This window comes from Bos grunniens, chromosome 7 (assembly GCF_055505025.1).
Source record: "Bos grunniens cultivar Pamir isolate PY7600 chromosome 7, Bosgru_T2T1.0, whole genome shotgun sequence".
NCBI lineage: Eukaryota > Metazoa > Chordata > Mammalia > Artiodactyla > Bovidae > Bos > Bos grunniens.
In genome coordinates this window covers 59,695,415-59,713,009 of record NC_141171.1, presented here as the reverse complement: position 1 = coordinate 59,713,009, position 17,595 = coordinate 59,695,415, and the positions used below count along the sequence as shown (strand labels likewise).

Sequence of the window (17,595 nt, the reverse complement as noted above, 5' to 3'; positions counted from 1 at the left end):
TTCTGATTCGATGAGTTTATGAGAAACTGTTATCTACTGTGCCCTTGAAGGGGTGATTTTACATGAGATTGTTCCCGCGTAGACTGTGTAAGTCCAATATTTTTGGTGCCAGGGCTATTTTTGGAATGGATGCCAGCCATGTCTTTCCTCAGAGTGTGCTGTCTGTTACCACCTTAACAGGGAGTGTAATGATATTGTGGTGTCCAAAAGCTGCACTGGATGTTCAGTGGGGCGTCCTTTTTGCCCTGTGCCTGTCACAGCCCTTTTGGGTGCCCTCTTGGCAGTCTTGCACAACTGGACTGAATTTTCTCCCAGGGCCCATCTCTCAAAGATTCAGGGCCTACGTGCAATTCATACCAGCAGCCTCGTCTAGTGCATATTTTGGACAGGGAAGTATAGTGAAGAGGCAGCCATAAGTGCTGTTTTCTCCCCACCTTGATTGTTAGCAAGCCAACAATGCACACTCCTAATGAGTGGAGGCCAGACCCCTCCACCCTCTCTTTCTGTCTTGGTGGACCTCCCAGCAAGCAAGGGGGCCTCCCAGGCTGAGGGGTCACTTGTGAGAACCTTCCACCCTTTATAGATTCCTCCCAGAGACACTGGTCCCATCCTGATGCCCCTTTTCCCTCCCTTATACCCTGTTAAATAGGGATCTTTCTTGCAGGTTTGATTATATAACAGATCTTCTGCCTCTAGTTTTCTGTGAGAGCTGTTGAATATGTAGATATATTTTTGATGTGTTTGTTGGGGGAAGATGAGCTCCACGTCCTCCTACTCCGCCATCTTGATCATTTCCTAGAGTGATCTCTTTACCCTTTATTATTTCCAGACCCATTCCTACTTCACTACTCATACCATGTGCTATCTCATATTTGACATAAGACATATTAAATAAATAACCAGGGTGCACGCATGAAAACTCAGGTCCTTTATGTGTGATTTCTATTATAATATGTAGCTTGCATAACAAGGCAGCGTCCTGGAGTTCATGAAGAAGCAGTAATTCTGTGCTGAAGGTTGTGTTATGGCCAAGCGCAATGGGGCTTAATTCATATTGTAACCAGAACAAACATATGAGAAAAATCAGGCCTATTTCTTAAGGAAAGAAGTCTTATTTTTAAAATGCCATCAGTTCTCAGATTTACCCAGGACACCCCATTGGGAAATTTGACTCCAGAGCTCATCAACTTAACCACTGTATTATTTAGCATTTTGGTTCAACATAAAAGAGTTCATACAGATGGCTAACAAACACATGAAAAGATGCTCAACATCACTCATTATCAGTGAAATGCAAATCAAAACCACTATGAGGTACCATTTCATGCCAGTCAGAATGGCCACGATCCAAAAGTCTACAAGCAATAAATGCTGGAGAGGGTGTGGAGAAAAGGGAACCCTCTTACACGGTTGGTGGGAATGCAAACTAGTACAGCCACTATGGAGAACAGTGTGGAGATTCCTTAAAAAACTGGAAATAGAACTGCCTTATGATCCAGCAATCCCACTGCTGGGCATACACACTGAGGAAACCAGAAGGGAAAGAGACACGTGTACCCCAATGTTCATCGCAGCACTGTTTATAATAGCCAGGACATGGAAGCAACCTAGATGTCCATCAGCAGATGAATGGATAAGAAAGTAGTGGTACATATACACAATGGAGTATTACTCAGCCATTAAAAAGAACTCATTTGAATCAGTTCTAATGTTATGGATGAAACTGGAGCCTATTATACAGAGTGAAGTGAGCCAGAAAGAAAAACACCAATACAGTATACTAACACATATATATGGAATTTAGAAAGATGGTAACAATAACCCTGTATATGAGACAGCAAAAGAGACACTGATGTATGGAACAGTCTTATGGAGTCTGTGGGAGAGGGAGAGGGTGGGAAAATGTGGGAGAATGGCATTGAAACATGTATACTATCATGTATGAAACGAGTTGCCAGTCCAGGTTCGATGCATGATACTGGATGCTTGGGGCTGGTGCACTGGGACGACCCAGAGGGATGGTATGGGGAGGGAGGAGGGAGGAGGGTTCAGGATGGGGAACACATGTATACCTGTGGCGGATTCATTTCGATATTTGGCAAAACCAATACAATATTGTAAAGTTTAAAAATAAAATAAATTAAAAAAAAAAAAAGAGTTCATTAATGACAAGGACGATCTTACTCACCATTGCATCTTGGGCCCCTAGCCCAGTGCCTGGATATGATACATCAATATGAGTAGTTAAAATATTACAAGAAGACAATTTTCTGCTGTAAGGTGACAGTGTCTGAGAATTCTTTGGGCAGAAGATAGTCATGGGGCTGCTCTTGTCTCGGGCACGCATAGGGCAGTGCTGAAAGGGAAATACACACTGAAGATGGATGGAAAGCAAAAGCAAAAGACCAGGAAGCAAGTTCTATTCTCATTTGCTGAGGTGACCAAGGGCAGTGAGGGAGCGGCAAGACAGATGGGCTTGCAGTGCCAGCCAAGCCTCTGTACCTGTAATATTTTCATCAGGATAGCTCATCTTGATTATTAAATCATCTCTTAGTGATTTGAGATGGTAAAAGCATGCTAGAAGTTTTTGCTGAGCTGGGAGAAGTTTTCTTCTCACTTAGGAAAAGAAAGCTTAGAGCCAGAAAGTAGAAATGGGATACAAGACTCAAACTCCTCAGGGATACTACCTATACTGCTGGTCTGGACTTTAAAGTACTTCAGAGCAGAAGAGTTTCTTCAGAATAACAAGTGTAGATTGTTAGTTCAACATAGTTCATAGTTCAAACTATGACAAGTGTAGATTCTCCTTGATATTTTAATTAATGACAAGGTCCTATAGAGTCCAAAGGAGTCAGCATTACCAGTATGTTCCATGTGTTCCTGTAGCACCTAATGGTTTTTCAAGCATATTCTAATAACAATAGGAATCATAGCTACAACAATGTTTATATATTTTAGCATTGATAGCATTTTTATGTTCTAAGTACTTCCCTTCTGTGCATTAACTGCTAATTCTTATGATAGTTTTGAAAATTAAGTATCATTGGTACCATCTTAGTGTGTGTGAAAGTCACTTGTCATGTCTGACTCTTTGCAACCCCATGGACTGTAGCCTGCCAGACTCCTCTGTCCATGGAATTCTCCAGGCAAGAATGATGGAATGGGTAGCCATTCCCTTCTCTAGGGGATCTTCCCCATCCAGGGATGGAACCTGGGTTTCCTGCATGACAGGCAGATTCTTTCCCATCTGAGCCACCAGGGAAGCCCCAAACCTTTGTAAAAAGGACTTCTTTGCCTCTCCCAACAGGAATAGGAGCTTGTAGATCAAAGGCATGCCCTGGAAACACTTGTAATCTCCTGAATTCCCATCCCAAGAGGACTTTATCCTGCTAACAGGAACTACGTAGATGTCTTCTTCAACTCCACTCTCCAAGGCAGCTTGTGTTCTTGGGATACAAACCCTTCACCTTAAAATGTCACCTAGGTGTGACTGTTTGCCAGGGTTTGAGTGAAGTTTGGACACACAGGCTTTGGTGTGCAAGTGTGTGTGCACAGGGCTCTTCATGAGGCATGACAGGATGGGAGTGGAGAGAAGAGAACTTCTACAGGTCAGGAGAGGGACCAATGACCAATTTCTCCCATGCCACCATATTCCAGGAAAGAATTCTAAGGAGTTTGAGAATTTTACATTTCAACCTGGGTTTTCATATTGCAGTAATGCTATTATTTGCCAAGGTAGAAGGATATAATTTTATTTAAATGTGTCTTAGCTATAAGTTTTAAATAGCCGGGCTGAGTAAATTATGGCTTCCCTAGTGGCTCAGATGGTAAAGAATGAGTCAGCAATACAGGAGACCTGGGTTCGATCTCTGGGTCGGGAAGATCATTGGAGAAGGAAATGGCAATCCACTCCAGTATTCTTGCCTGGAGAATCCCATGGTCACAGGAGCCTGAGGGGTTACAGTCCATGGGGTCGCATTATATACATACGGTATATGGGCTTCCATTTTAATTTTTGCCTTCAGCTCCCAAATGTAATGCATGGGCCTAGATATTACTCCCATTTAAAAAAATGCGTTAACAACTCTGAGAAGACAAGTGACTGGCTTATAATCATGAAGTGAGACTAGATTTGAGACCAGCACTCTTTAATATGAATGCCTGTGCCATTTCCACCACATGTTTCCTCTCACATATATTCTGACAGTCCTCACTTTAACTGTATGAAGTGGGGTTACTTCTGTCTCCACTTTTGTCAGCTGATGTGGACTCTGACTCAGCAAAAATGACTGATCCAAGGTCCCATGATACAGCCAGTCCTTAACCCATCTTTTGACTCAAATTGGTAAGTATCATTGGTAAGTATTAGATGATGAGAATATTTTCCAAGAATGTTTAACTTGGAAAAGAGAAGACCGAGCATGATCCATAAAAGTCATTTAAAACCTATGATAGTCTGTCTCTGAAAAGAAACAGACTTGGTCTGTGTAGGCACTACCAGACAGAACTAAAACCCATGGATAGAAACTAAAGGAAGATATAGGGGTTCAGTATAAGGAAGAACTTTCCAACCATTAGAATCTTTCAGTTGTGTCCATGTTAAGTTGATGAACTCTCCATTGCTAGAGGTGTCTAAGCAGAAGCTGTCAGGGATGTTGTAAGTAGGATTTCTGTATTCGTTATCTGGATGCCTCTGATGTTCTCTGAAGTCCTTTCTAGAGATTCCAAATTCCAGTACTCTGATTCCATAGTCAAATGGTCTTCAGTTGAAAACCATCTCCAGGATAGGTGGAAAAATCCAAGCAGCCTGAGGGCCTGTACCTGGTATCTTCCATTCACCTCTCCCTTCCTCACCCTGCTCTGTGCCCTAGGATGCGAACTGCTGTGGACTTCATCACAGGGCTCTTTGCCCTGTAGCTACTGGTGAATTCATCTAATGAGCAGTGCAAGCAGGAGACGGAGGAAGGAGATGCCCTCCCTGTAGGGTCTCCACAGACTACTTTTCATTCAGTGTGTCAGGCCATTTTCTCCACAGAACACGGCCTTCTTCTTTCCAGGTTTCTTCCTGTTTCCCCTGCAGGCCTAGGAATGGTAATGTGCACTTTTGCTGTCCCTGGCTGCAAGCCACTGGAGTACTCCCAGTGATTTCTGTACACTATTCCCACAATTTAGTAAACTGTCCCCTAATCGGCTCTTCTCAAAGTGAGCAATTTGAATGTGTTCTTACCTGCTCGACCCCATGTGATTCAGTAAGCCTGAGGTGACTACTTTTTTGCTAAGGGGAAATCTTGGTTGTTGTCAATATAGAACAACCACAGAACCTGTGTGTCAATATATAGGACCCTCCTAAAAAGGAGGGCCAAAACCCTCTAGGGTATTGAAGGAGGAGGAGAAAGCCTGAGAAAGGAAACAGCCCATCAGAAAGCTGGCAGTTGCTATAGGTAAGTGTATATATTTGACACTTCAGAAGTGTTTCCCCCTTATATACCAGATGCAGCTATGGTAAATATTGCCCATTCTCAAGTTTATGCACAGACTTAGCTGGTTAAGAATGTGGGTTCTGGAGTCTGACTCCCTTAAGTAAAACCCTGACTGGGTCACTTGCTGGTGTTGTAACTATGGGTAAATCTCTTCTCTGAAACTCATTTTCCTCATCTAAAAATAGGGATAATATCTCCTGGAATTGCTGTACAAATTAAATAATTTAATGGGTGAGAAGTGTTTATATGCATAGTACCTAAAACATGTTAAGAATTAAATAATATTAGCTATTTTTTATTAGTCCTACTGTAGTTCTGGATACCTTACCTTATCACAGACTCTAGTATCAGTTTCTTGACTGTGGGGAAATCAAATAAAAACATCAAACTCTCAGTCATTTTTAGCAACTAATGCTTATTCCTTTAACCCAATCCAGCATTTAAGAACCCATTATGGGTAGAGGTAGAAATCATTTTATCAAGATATCGAATGCATAGCTGAGTTCAATGTGGCAAATAACATAGAAATATATGTAATATGTAAACAGTAGCATCAAAAATGGAGACAATAGATATTGCTGGAGGAGAGTCACCCAAGAAATCATCAAAGAAGAGACTCTAGATGAAAGCTGACTAGGAAGTCCTTAGTCAGATTTACAGGATAAGGCCCAGGTCCTTCAAAAGCATTCTCACAGTGGTCCAGCCTAGTAATCATTTCATACTCTGATCACCTGTGGTACCGAGTGTCTGTTCTTTTGTATTTATCCTGTGGATTCTTGCATTATTTATTTGTTTTAGCAAGTACCCTCTATATACTTGTCTCCCAAGTCCAGATGCAAGCTCCATAAAGTTAGGAACCATTTCTCATTTCTTTAAATTCTCAGAGTATCCGTTGGAAATTTTTTTTTTCTCTTTTTCATGGAGGTAATTTTTTTTTGAAGATGATAATATTTTATTTAATTGGCAATCAATCTAACCAATTGTATGGAATGATAAAAATCTTATGTAGTTCCGTTGGAAATTTTTAAGTGTTGAATAGCACAATGAAAATGCTGATGCTGCCTAAACCCAGTTACTGTTTAAACAAAAGTTATTTATTGAGTGGCTCTTACATTTAAAGTACTGCATTAAGTATATCATATCTCCCCAACTTCAAAAAATAATAATAATAAGGTCCACCTGTAAGAGCAGGGACAAAGTCAATAACAAAGTCAATTCCATTTATGATTATTTTCCCAGTTTTTGTTGTTTAATCACTAAGTCGTGTCTGACTCTTTGCAACCCTGTGAACTGCAGCATGCCAGGCTCCTCTGTCCTCCACTATCTCCTGGAGTTTGCTCAAATTCATGTCAGTTGAGCCAGTGAAGCCATCCAACCATCTTATCCTCTGTTGCCCCAGAGCCTAGCACAATACCATGCGTCTAGGAATTTAGTGGTTGATTGGTTGATTAATGATAGATGAAAGAGTTTCAAAGATGATCAAGGCATCCTCCTGTGGTTACTAAGCTAGCCAGAAACAATTGAACCAATGCATTGCTCACAGATGACACTGATGGCTGTGGTCATAATTATGAGAAGTAAAATTTAGCCTTTCATTTGGTGATGACTATTTCACTTCAACATTAACAATCCAGATTGTCCAGAGAAAAACCTCCAAAGACCAAATAAGGGTATAAGATCAAATAAGGGTATAAGATACTTCAGATAGGGTCTTAGGGATCAAATACAGTAATGGAAGGACAGAAGCTGACCCACTAGAATATGCATAACTTTATATGGATTCATTTCCTAGATGCTTCATCCCAATCTACTAGGGATGAAGGGAACACTGAGAGAGAATCCTAATCCAGGGCGGTTCTCCATGTTATATTTGAGGGGATACCTGCAGCTCCTGGTAAAAGTACACTTTACAGGTATCAGAAGTCAAGGCTGTAGTCTTCCCATGAATTCTTTCATGTTTTCAGGTTTTAGTGTTGAATCCACATGAATCAAGCAAAACTTAGGGTTTATTTACTTGGTGTGGGTTAGAAAAAAGCATGTGTCTTAAATTCTTTGAGCTGTTAATTTCCATTGTTGGCAAGGAAAAAAACTCTAGTACAAAGAGACTCTGTAATGATCTATTAGCTATTAATTGTGACTTAAGTAAACCCTAAAGATTTAAATTCTATACCAGAAGTTTTGGAAAGAATTTACTGTAGGTCTATTTTACTTAAAAGCAATTAAATTTATTGTGGTGCCCAAGGCATGGCATCCTTTTCCTGGCAAATAAATGACCTCTGTGCTTAGAATGCACTATAAACTATTTTAGAACTTTCCCAACTGTAAAAATTCAGATTTATTATTACTTACTTCATGGAGAGGTTATAAAGACAAATGATTCATATTAAATGTGTAAGTATTTTCTTAGCATCAGACTTCACCATAATGATTGAAGAAACTTATTCCTATTTGTCAACAATTTTAAAGGGAAGGCTGCAGTCCAAGGATACCTTAGTGACTGATGTAATGCAGTGAAGAAAACCACCATTTCAAGTTATTATTAATTTTTGTTTTCGAAAGTGTCAAATAGCTTGTAAATGTTCTTTCATTCTGGATTTATTACTTTAAAAAAGTGGCAGAGGATGAGGAAACCTAAATAAACATCCAGAAACATTTTATGCTTCTTTCCTTCATAAACAATACATTTTGGAAATAATTAAAATGAAACATATGTATATCTTAAGGTCAATTGTAATTCTGTTCTGTTTCTTTCAGTAGTACTAATAGGTTCTGTAAGATGATCACTTTGAAATTATTAGACTGTTTTAGTCCATATAATTTATTCTTCAAATCTCCTTTGAGGTTTATAGAACAACAGAACTGTTTTAGGTTTAGCAAAACATTTGTGCCATTTGCCAGTTTTAAATGGCAAATATAGAACAAAAAGCACAATCTTTTTTTAGCTGTTAGCATTGTCCTAGAATGTGTTGTATAAACTAACAGGGAGTGAGTTTCCTGCCAATAGAAGTATTCAGCATGGCTGGGTGGGTCACCTGGTGGGCTTCCTGGTGAGAGAAGTTAAGCAGTGGCTGTGTGGATGGGATATTTTATGATTCTCTGGCACAGCTTATACTGTGAGAAAAAGAACATAATAGATCTGAAAATCCTATACATCAGCAGAATACTGTTCTTTAGAGCAAATGTGTAACACTTTAAATCCCCTGAAACACCTTTCAGTTATAAAGGAAAGCTGTTTATATATTTAAATTTGGAATTAAAATGTTAATTTTTGGAACAGGTTTTGCCTACAGGTTCATCACTTTGAAATATAATTACTCCTGGTGGCTGTTTCTTATAAGAAAGATATTTTTATATTTTAAATAATATACTAGTGTTATTAATATTATAATATATTAATATTAACTTTTGTGAGCTATTCCTGATTTCATGCCTTTGGCTTTTTCAGTTAAGTCTGATAGATTCTAAATACAAAAACCTGGTCCGTGTCTGTCTTCTGTGAAATATAAGAAGGAAATGGACCTCTGAATTATAGAATTGCACATAGCTCTATTCATTGCCTGTAAACCGGAGACAATCACACAAACTCTGCATCTGCAGTGATGAAAGATTAAAGCAATCATCCATGTTTAGTTTATAGTATAATGTATTATGGGCTTTCCCTGATAGCTCAGTTGGTAAAGAATCCATCTGCAATGCAGGAGACCCTGGTTCAATTCCTGGGTCAGGAAAAGCTGCTCGAGAAGGGATAGGCTACCCGTTCCAATATTCTTGGGCTTCCCTTGTGGCTCAGCTGGTAAAGAATCTGCCTGCAATGTGGGAGACCTGGGTTTGATCCCTGGGGTTGGGAAGATCCTCTGGAGAAGGGAACGGCTATCCTCTCCAGTATTCTGGCCTGGTGAATTCCATGCACTGTATAGTCCATGGGGTTGCAAAGAGCTGGACACGACTGACCAACTTTCACTTTCCCTTTTCATAATTATTACAAATAGTTTGGGGATAATTTTAGGGATTATGTTTAGCTGTGACTTCAGTTATACATCCAGATGACATAAAATATTCATCAGTATCTCCTACTATCCCAGGGTTTCCATTCTGAATTTGTAATTAATTTTTGAACACCTCTACCTGAATATTCTGCAGTACCTTCAACTTATCACGTATCCAAAATTAAACTCATCTTCTTCCTGTTGATCTGCTTCTAGCATTTATTTATTCTGCTGCCACATGTTGTGTCTCTATAGTTTTTTAGGTCTTAGGATGGATGCTGGAGTTAAGTAAAACATTATGCTGGCCAAGGAGAGCTACAGACTCTGCTCGAGACAAGAATTACAGTATTTCTTGAAAAATATAACATTAAGTTCAAAGGGTTGAGGTACGCTGAGAACAACCAATTTTGCACCTGGTTTTATAGAAGACTGTGGCTGAGAAGTAATCATCAATATGTCCTTCAGAAAGGGAGACCCAAACAGAGAAAGTTAAATAAAATTTCTAAGACCATACAGCTAGTAATTGATGAATATATTACTTGAACCAAAGTTTGTGACTTCAAAGAACATATTCTTAACTTCTATGCTAATGTATTATTCTCTACTTATAAGGCTTAACCTCAAAGAGAGTTAAGGAAAATACTTTTTATTACCACATACATGTATACTCTAAAATATATTAATAATTTTCACTCTGAATCAAAATGAAAATTTAAATCACATTCTTCATCCTCTAATGAGTAAGTAGAGAAACATGGCATTTTATAATAATACTTGCTAAACATCCTAGAATTCTTATTATATAGGAAGGACTATGTTTAGCCCTTTACAAAAATTATAGCATTTAAGCACATAGAAATTCAAATAGGTAGGTACTATAACACTTCTTACAGTATAAATGAGAAAGCTGAGGTCCAGAAAATTAAAGTGATCTGTCCTAGTCATATAGTGACAAGGCTGGGAACCAACAGAATTCTGTCTGACTCTAAAGCCAGTACACTTGACCACTGTTCTCTATTGACTCCACTTAATAATGGTTTGAATTTAAAATTCTTTTAATAGAACCAGGTTTGACACTTGAAGGGGTAAATACTCAGCTTCATAGCAAAACTATATTATATCAGATTTATCTCTGATTCTAGAAAAATTATGCTAAAACATGTCAAGATACATGGAAGACCTTTTGATTTTTGAGATAGAAAAATTCATCCCAATTTTGAGATAACATAAAAGTAGTAGTTCTATAGCACATGTTGTGAACTGACCACTTTCTATAATGAAAATCGATTATTTTTGGAAAAATATGAGTTTTACTTCAGTTTTTAGTGTGTGCCAGGTGACATGAAGTTCTCATCAAGGCTTTGAATCAGTATAATACTCAGGTTCCATTACTCAGCAGAGGTTTGAATACTATGATCGCTCTTTTGGATTAGGAATGGAGTATGAGGAAAAGGACCCTGAACAGAGACTCACGAGTGGTTTTTCTAGTAAGTGATGCCAGGTCATATTCGGTATTCAATAAATATGGAGTAGATAAATAAGTGATATATTTTTAAATTCTTAAAATTTTATATCAGTTATGGGTGACTGAGTCAATTGAATTCTACTGAATAAGGTGAGAATATTGACTCAGGTCATGAATGGGCTGGTTTGGGCTGTTTTTTTTCCCCTTTTGAATAGAGATTTTTTTTTTCCATCAAATCAGAAGCCAGATAGATGATTTTCACTTCTCAGGGATCTCCTGGTATTTCTTATATAGTCAGGAAGTTGGTTTATATGAATTTTATGGTCTACTCCCAAGCTAAGATTATATGATTCAGTGATTTCCTGATGGAGAGAGAAAAATGCTTTAAAAGAAAAATGAAAAGAAAAAAAACAAAAAACAAAAAACTTGCTCTCTTTTGAGATGAAAGAATCTCAATTTCCTGGACACAGGTTCTTAGTTGAGATTCTGATAATAAATGAATGTTCTAGTACCAAGAGAGACTGTTGCTCTCACGATGCTGAAAGTGCCATAGGGCAGTAAGGTGGAGTCAAGAGGAGTGAACTGCTATTATCAGCCTAGCCCATTTGAGGTTTTCATTATATCCTAGCCGGATGTGTCATCTCTATTAAGAAATAGCTGCTTCCCAGAACAGGACCCTGGAACAGGTTCAAAAGACTTAATGAATCATGGGAAATATTTCCTTGTAAAATATGATTACATAATATGACCCAGATTCTACTTTACATTTGGTGCATAAACAATTGGCTTATGCAATTGGATGGTGTATAAACAATTCTTCAGTGCTTTCACATATATTTTATTTGATTCACGTGTAAGACCGAGTTGGCTATTACTGTCATCTCCACTTTATAGAAGAGGAAATTGGGTTTTAAATAAGTTAACTCACTTAAGATATTAGAACTAGTAAATGTCTGAAATAAGTCTTAAAGACAGCTTCCTGGGTTCCTCATTTTCTGCAACAGTGCCATTTTCGTTCATTGATAAAGTGATTAGTGCAGCTATTAAGACCAGCCGTCTTGGCCCTTTACACAGAGTCCTCATCAACTGGAAGCCTGCAGGTCTGTTCCATACTGGATGCAAAGCAAAGAAATTCAGTCGTTGTCTTTGTTGATTAGGCTAAAGTAGAGATGCATGCCCTACAGTAGAAAATGGCTTTCTCGAGAGCCCCATATTTTGTGGTGGAAGTGGTGCTAATGATGGAACTAGCTGAATAACTATTGGGGATATAGTTACTCTTTTTTGGAAGTTATTTATTCAAGTTTCTAAAGGAGAAGATCACTGGCATCTTCAAGCACCAGTATAAGGGTCAATGTGGATGTCTTTAAGAATCCCATGGTGCGTAAGCTGGGCTCTCCCTCATGTTTTGACCATGACTGCTTTGTCTCCAAATAGGGCTGACCTGAAGAAATCAAGTATAGTTTAATGTATCAAGAACTCTTCGCACCCAGTAACCAGGGGTTTACTTAGCTTGTTGTTGTTGTGAAGTTGCTCAGTCATGTCCGACTCTTTGCAACCCTATAGACTGTAGCCTGCCAGGCTCCTCTGTCCATGGGGTTTTCCAGGCAAGAATACTGGAGTGGGTTGCCATTTCCTTCTCCAGAGGATCTTCCTGACCCAGGGATTGAACCTGGGTCTCCCACTTTGTAGACAGATGCTTTTACCATCTGAGCCACCAGGGAAGTCTTAGTCTTAGTCTTACTTAGCTAGTAATATCATCAACTGCACTGACATTTTCCAAAGGAAGAGAAGCATTTGCACTTCTCACTATGCCAAATATTAGGAAGTAACTTACTTATCTTGACCAATATTTCAACAAAACATTCTTCATTTATGATGTTTGCTAAGTGCTACAAGAAAACTCTTGACAGTGGAAAATGACGATTTCAAAGAGCTGTTGCATGGCTCTATGGCAAGACCACTGGTAAGTGGAAAGGACTGGTAGCTGCTCTTGCCTTTTGAGTTCAGGAACTAGAAAGTATTCTGCATAACATTAATGGACATGGTTTCTTTGGCGTGGAAGCGCTGTGCCAAATAGAACTCAAGTTTGTCTTCCCAGAAATGAATAACGATTCCAGAATCTGGTGATATGAGCTGCTATAGGAATGGGGATTATGATGTTGACTAGAGAACATGGTGTGGCAGTGTTTAAGAGCTTGAGCTCTGGGGTCAAGCAGAACTCTTGTCGATCATAACCCTACCATTTCCCGTTTATGTTGGACAGTGTATCTGTCATCTGTAAACCTTACTTTTCTTAAGTGAAATAAAAAGCAGATTTATTCATTAACTTATTGTTCTTTTTAGCTCCTGTCATGCTTCAGAACTAGATTAGAAGCTAGACTTACCATGATAAATATTATAAACTTTTATTTATATAAATTTATTATCAGAGTTTTGTGAATTAAAGGAGGTCGCTATGTACAGCATTTAGCATAAGACCTGTTTGAAGGTTTTCTTCAAGTGATAATATTAAACTCAGGAAGTACAAAAGAGCTATCTTTAAAATACTAAAAAGTTTCCCAGTTAGACTTTTTATTTGTGGCTCCAAGGGACAAGTGAGAAGGTAAATAATATACAGTAAATCTAAGCATGATAAAAATAAGAAGTTTTGATAGTAAGAGTTGCCCATTAATGATTGTCTCAGAAAGGTGGGAGTTCCTTCTCACTCAGGGGGACCCAGCCCAGAAGAAACTGCATGAATATCTGTTAAGAATCTTATAATGGCAATTCCTGCATTGAGTCGTGATGATTGTATTGTATTCTTTTTCATATATTATACATTTTAAACAGTAACAATACTTATTATTGAGTGTTTATACCATGCTATGAATATTCTAAGCACTTATCATTCATGAATTCATTTAATCCCTACAAAAATTACATGAAAAGGGTACAAACAGAATGCCAACATAACTAATGAGAAAGGAAGTTGAGTCATAGAAATAAAAAACATGCCAAAATTCAAACAGCGTTCCAGTGATAGAGTTAGAAAATATTTCTGTAACTTTCTCGCCGTGCTCCTTTTGCTCACTCTCTGATATAAGGCTTCATTTTGTGTCCAGTTGGTAAAATACATGATACTTCAGAAGCAGAAACTCAGTCCCTATCCTATAGTCGCCTCAGGCATTCTACTAGCATTCTTTAAGGATTTGCTTTCATGTCACTCCTTTGGTATTTAGCTTACCTGAAGAGTCAGCAAGCTGATGCGTGCCTACTAGTGATTTCCTATTAGCCAGGTACCTTAAGCCAGTTTTATCAGGTTTTTTAATGGGAAATAAGCCTCTGCTTCATGGGTATTTTTCATGTGGAAAAATACCAAACCCTCAGGTTGAGCACTTACATTAATCTCCTTGGGGATTTTTAATCTCATACCTTGTTTCTGAGTCTAAGTTAAAAAAAAAAACAAAAAAACACATTGCTTAGATGGAAAAGTATGAAGATGGTTCTTGCCTTCTGAAATGGCACAGATGAAGGATATTCTAGCTATAACTGAAGTCCTTTTTTGGCAAAGAAATGACTTTTCTTTCCCACATGCATCTGTACTTTTCTCCAAGTACAGAATTGCCTTCCCCATTGAATTGCATTCCCCCAAATGCATTTTTCATAAGCTATAAGATACTCAATAATGACATATATTTCAGTAGCATGGCATAAAGTTTAGGAAAACTCTTTAGGAACTAGTGTGCTCAGTGTGGGTAGGGGGAGAGGGACCTTCCCATGTGGCTCAGTGGTAAAGTATCCACCTGCCAATACAGGAGACCTGGATTCGATCCCTGGGTCAGGAGGATCCCCTGGAGGAGGAAATGGCAACCCACTCCAGTATTCTTACCTGGAGAATCCTATGGACTGAGGAACCTGGTGGGCTGTAGTCCATAGGGTCACAAAGAGTTGGTCACAACTAAAGCAACTTAGCATGCATCCATGATTCACCTGTAGCCCCTTCTCTTTGGGAGAAGTGATAACAGCTAGCTTAAAGACTACATTCTGGAGTCTATATTTCCTAAAGAGACCTTTTCCCTGAGAAAAAGAATATGTTTAAGCTTATTGCAAATCTTACAGAGGTATGTGTTACAATTGGCATCTTTGTCTTCAAGATGTTATACATTGTTATGTGCATCATGGAACAGCTCCATCACTGGCCTCCAATGCTGTATGGCTTCAAGTCTGCTCCAGCTAAAGATCATTATGAAGAAGAGATTAGGAAATATATGGCCCTTTTCCATGAAGATGACATTTCTTCCCAAGAGGAATATGCATTCTAATTAAGTATCTATTATTATTTCATTGCTCTCCCAAAACTAAGCCCTAGTACAACATTTTAGAATCTTAACTGAGACTTACTTCTTTACCCCTTAACTTCTGCCACCAACTTGCTAAAGTTTCACCTGCTCTTCTGCACAGACACACATTGGTATATTTTTGAAAAAAATTGAAGCCACACATAGTCTTCTGAGTCCTTCATCAAAATTCTTGACTCCTGCTTTTTGCTTACTACCCATATTCTTAGAAAAAGAAAAATCCTCTATAACCCAATAAAAAAAGAAAGAGGAGTGGGGAGGGTGGTGTGAGGAATAAACTAGGACGTTGGGATTAAAATATACACACTACTATATATAAAATAGGTAACCAGCAAGGACCTATTATATATCACAGGGAACTAAATATCTCAATATTTTGTAACCTGTGAGAGTGCAAGTTGCTCAGTCATAACCAACTCTTTGCAACCCCACGGACTATACAGTCCATGGAATTCTCCAGGCCAGGTTGCTAGAGTGGGTAGCCTTTCCCTTCTTCAGGGGATCTTCCCAACCCAGGGATCGAACCCAGGTCCCCTGCATTGCAAGTGGATCCTTTATCAGCTGAGCCACAAGGAAAGCCCAAAATTACTGGAGTGGGTAGCCTATCCCTTCTCCAGTGGATCTTCCTGACCCAGGAATCAAACTGGGGTCTCCTGCTTTGCAGGAAGGATTCTTTACCAACTGAGCTATCAGGGAACCTGTAAGGGAAAAGAATCTAAAATATATATGTGTGTGTGTGTGTGTGTGTGTGTGTGTGTGTGTGTATGTGTACACATAACTGAATTGCTGTGCTGTATACCTGAAACTGACACAACATTGTAAGTCAACTGTACTTCAATATAGATAAATAAAAGGCAAATGTATCAGAATTGACGTCAGAGTAGAGGATTCCAAATCACTGGGCCGGCTTTTTCTTTACCGCACTGTTCAGGCCATGCCGGGGACTTCCAAGAGTTCCTTAGAATGATGTTTGAGGACCCTTGGTTTTCATGAGTGGTTCTTAAATGCTAGTACCTGATTCATAGGAGACTTTTGGCCATTCCAAGGCAAAATGAGAAAAAAATAAGAACCAGTAAGTAATAAAAAGAATGCAAAATTACAACTATTATTTGATATTAAGAAACAGTTATGAAAGTACATTGTAATTTTTATCAATGTCTTTATAGAACAAAATTGGCAATGCTACATTGGATTACCCATTTTTTTCCCAGTTATATATTTTTTTTAAGTTACTGTTTATACTGGTTATTTTAGGAAGTTAGGAAAGAAAAAAGAAACAAGAAAAATTAAAAAAATATTCTTATGATATAACATTAAGCAAAATAGAATACAAACAAAACTGTATTTAGGATATTATTACTGATATAGGAAACTCTATATCCAGATAAGTGATAAAAATGATGTTTTCTAAATATTGTGGGTGATTTTTTTGTCTTAGATTTATATTGTGCTTTTTACTTTAATTTGCAATAAATAATTATGAAAAAAAATTTAACTGGTCTGTGAAACCCAGAAATCTCTGTATCACTGGATCAATATTTGAGGTCCTTTTTTTGACCAACAATTTCTGTCACAAAATGTCCTTAACTCTTTGCTTTGCTTTTCATGGGAACTTTCATAGAGATATTCAGGCCATTGCATAATGTAATGCACTATTACATTAGTGCATTACTAGTGTAATGCACTGTGCCAGTCTGCATCCCTTTCTCCATAACGTGGGCCTCTGTATTGGGTTAGTTTCCTAGTCTACTTAGGACTATTTTTGGAAAGGAGTAAGTCTCTGTCCTTGAGGAAAAAGGTGTCAAAGAGACCTGTGGATATTGGAGAAGACAGGATGCCTTAAAAGTAAACATACTGATGCTTTGCACTTAGCAAATCCTCTCAAATTCAGGGCCAATTTATACCTGAGACCATCTACTTTTTTTTCCCACTTTTTCCTCCTTGTCTTTTCTCTATTTCATCATGTATCGTACATGCAAGAGTATATGTATTAATAATACACAGGTACAGTTTAAACAATAATCATCAATAACCACAGCACAAATGCTCATATACCTATCACACAATATAAGAATAGCACAAGCTGTATCTTTGATATCTTTTATGTCTTATATAAAATCATATAAATTTTATATGCCCCTTCCCTAATTCCCATTCTTTTTTTAATTGCTTTGAAATTTAGAGACAAATTTTGTTTAAAATCTGAAATACAATTCCTAAAACATCAACTTCTCCAGAAAACTGTGGCTATACAATAGTGCATCGCCTCTCTCATGTTAGAACGTGCATTAGACTCAAATGCAAAAACTATGGACCAAACTACCATC

General features: G+C 38.2%; 1 protein-coding gene across 3 annotated transcripts in view; it reads left to right on the top strand.

Moving 5' to 3' along the window:
* LOC147369635 (sperm-associated acrosin inhibitor-like) overlaps positions 1-17,595 on the top strand; it is a 159,160-nt gene that overhangs the window by 22,197 nt on the left and 119,368 nt on the right. The window lies entirely within an intron of this gene.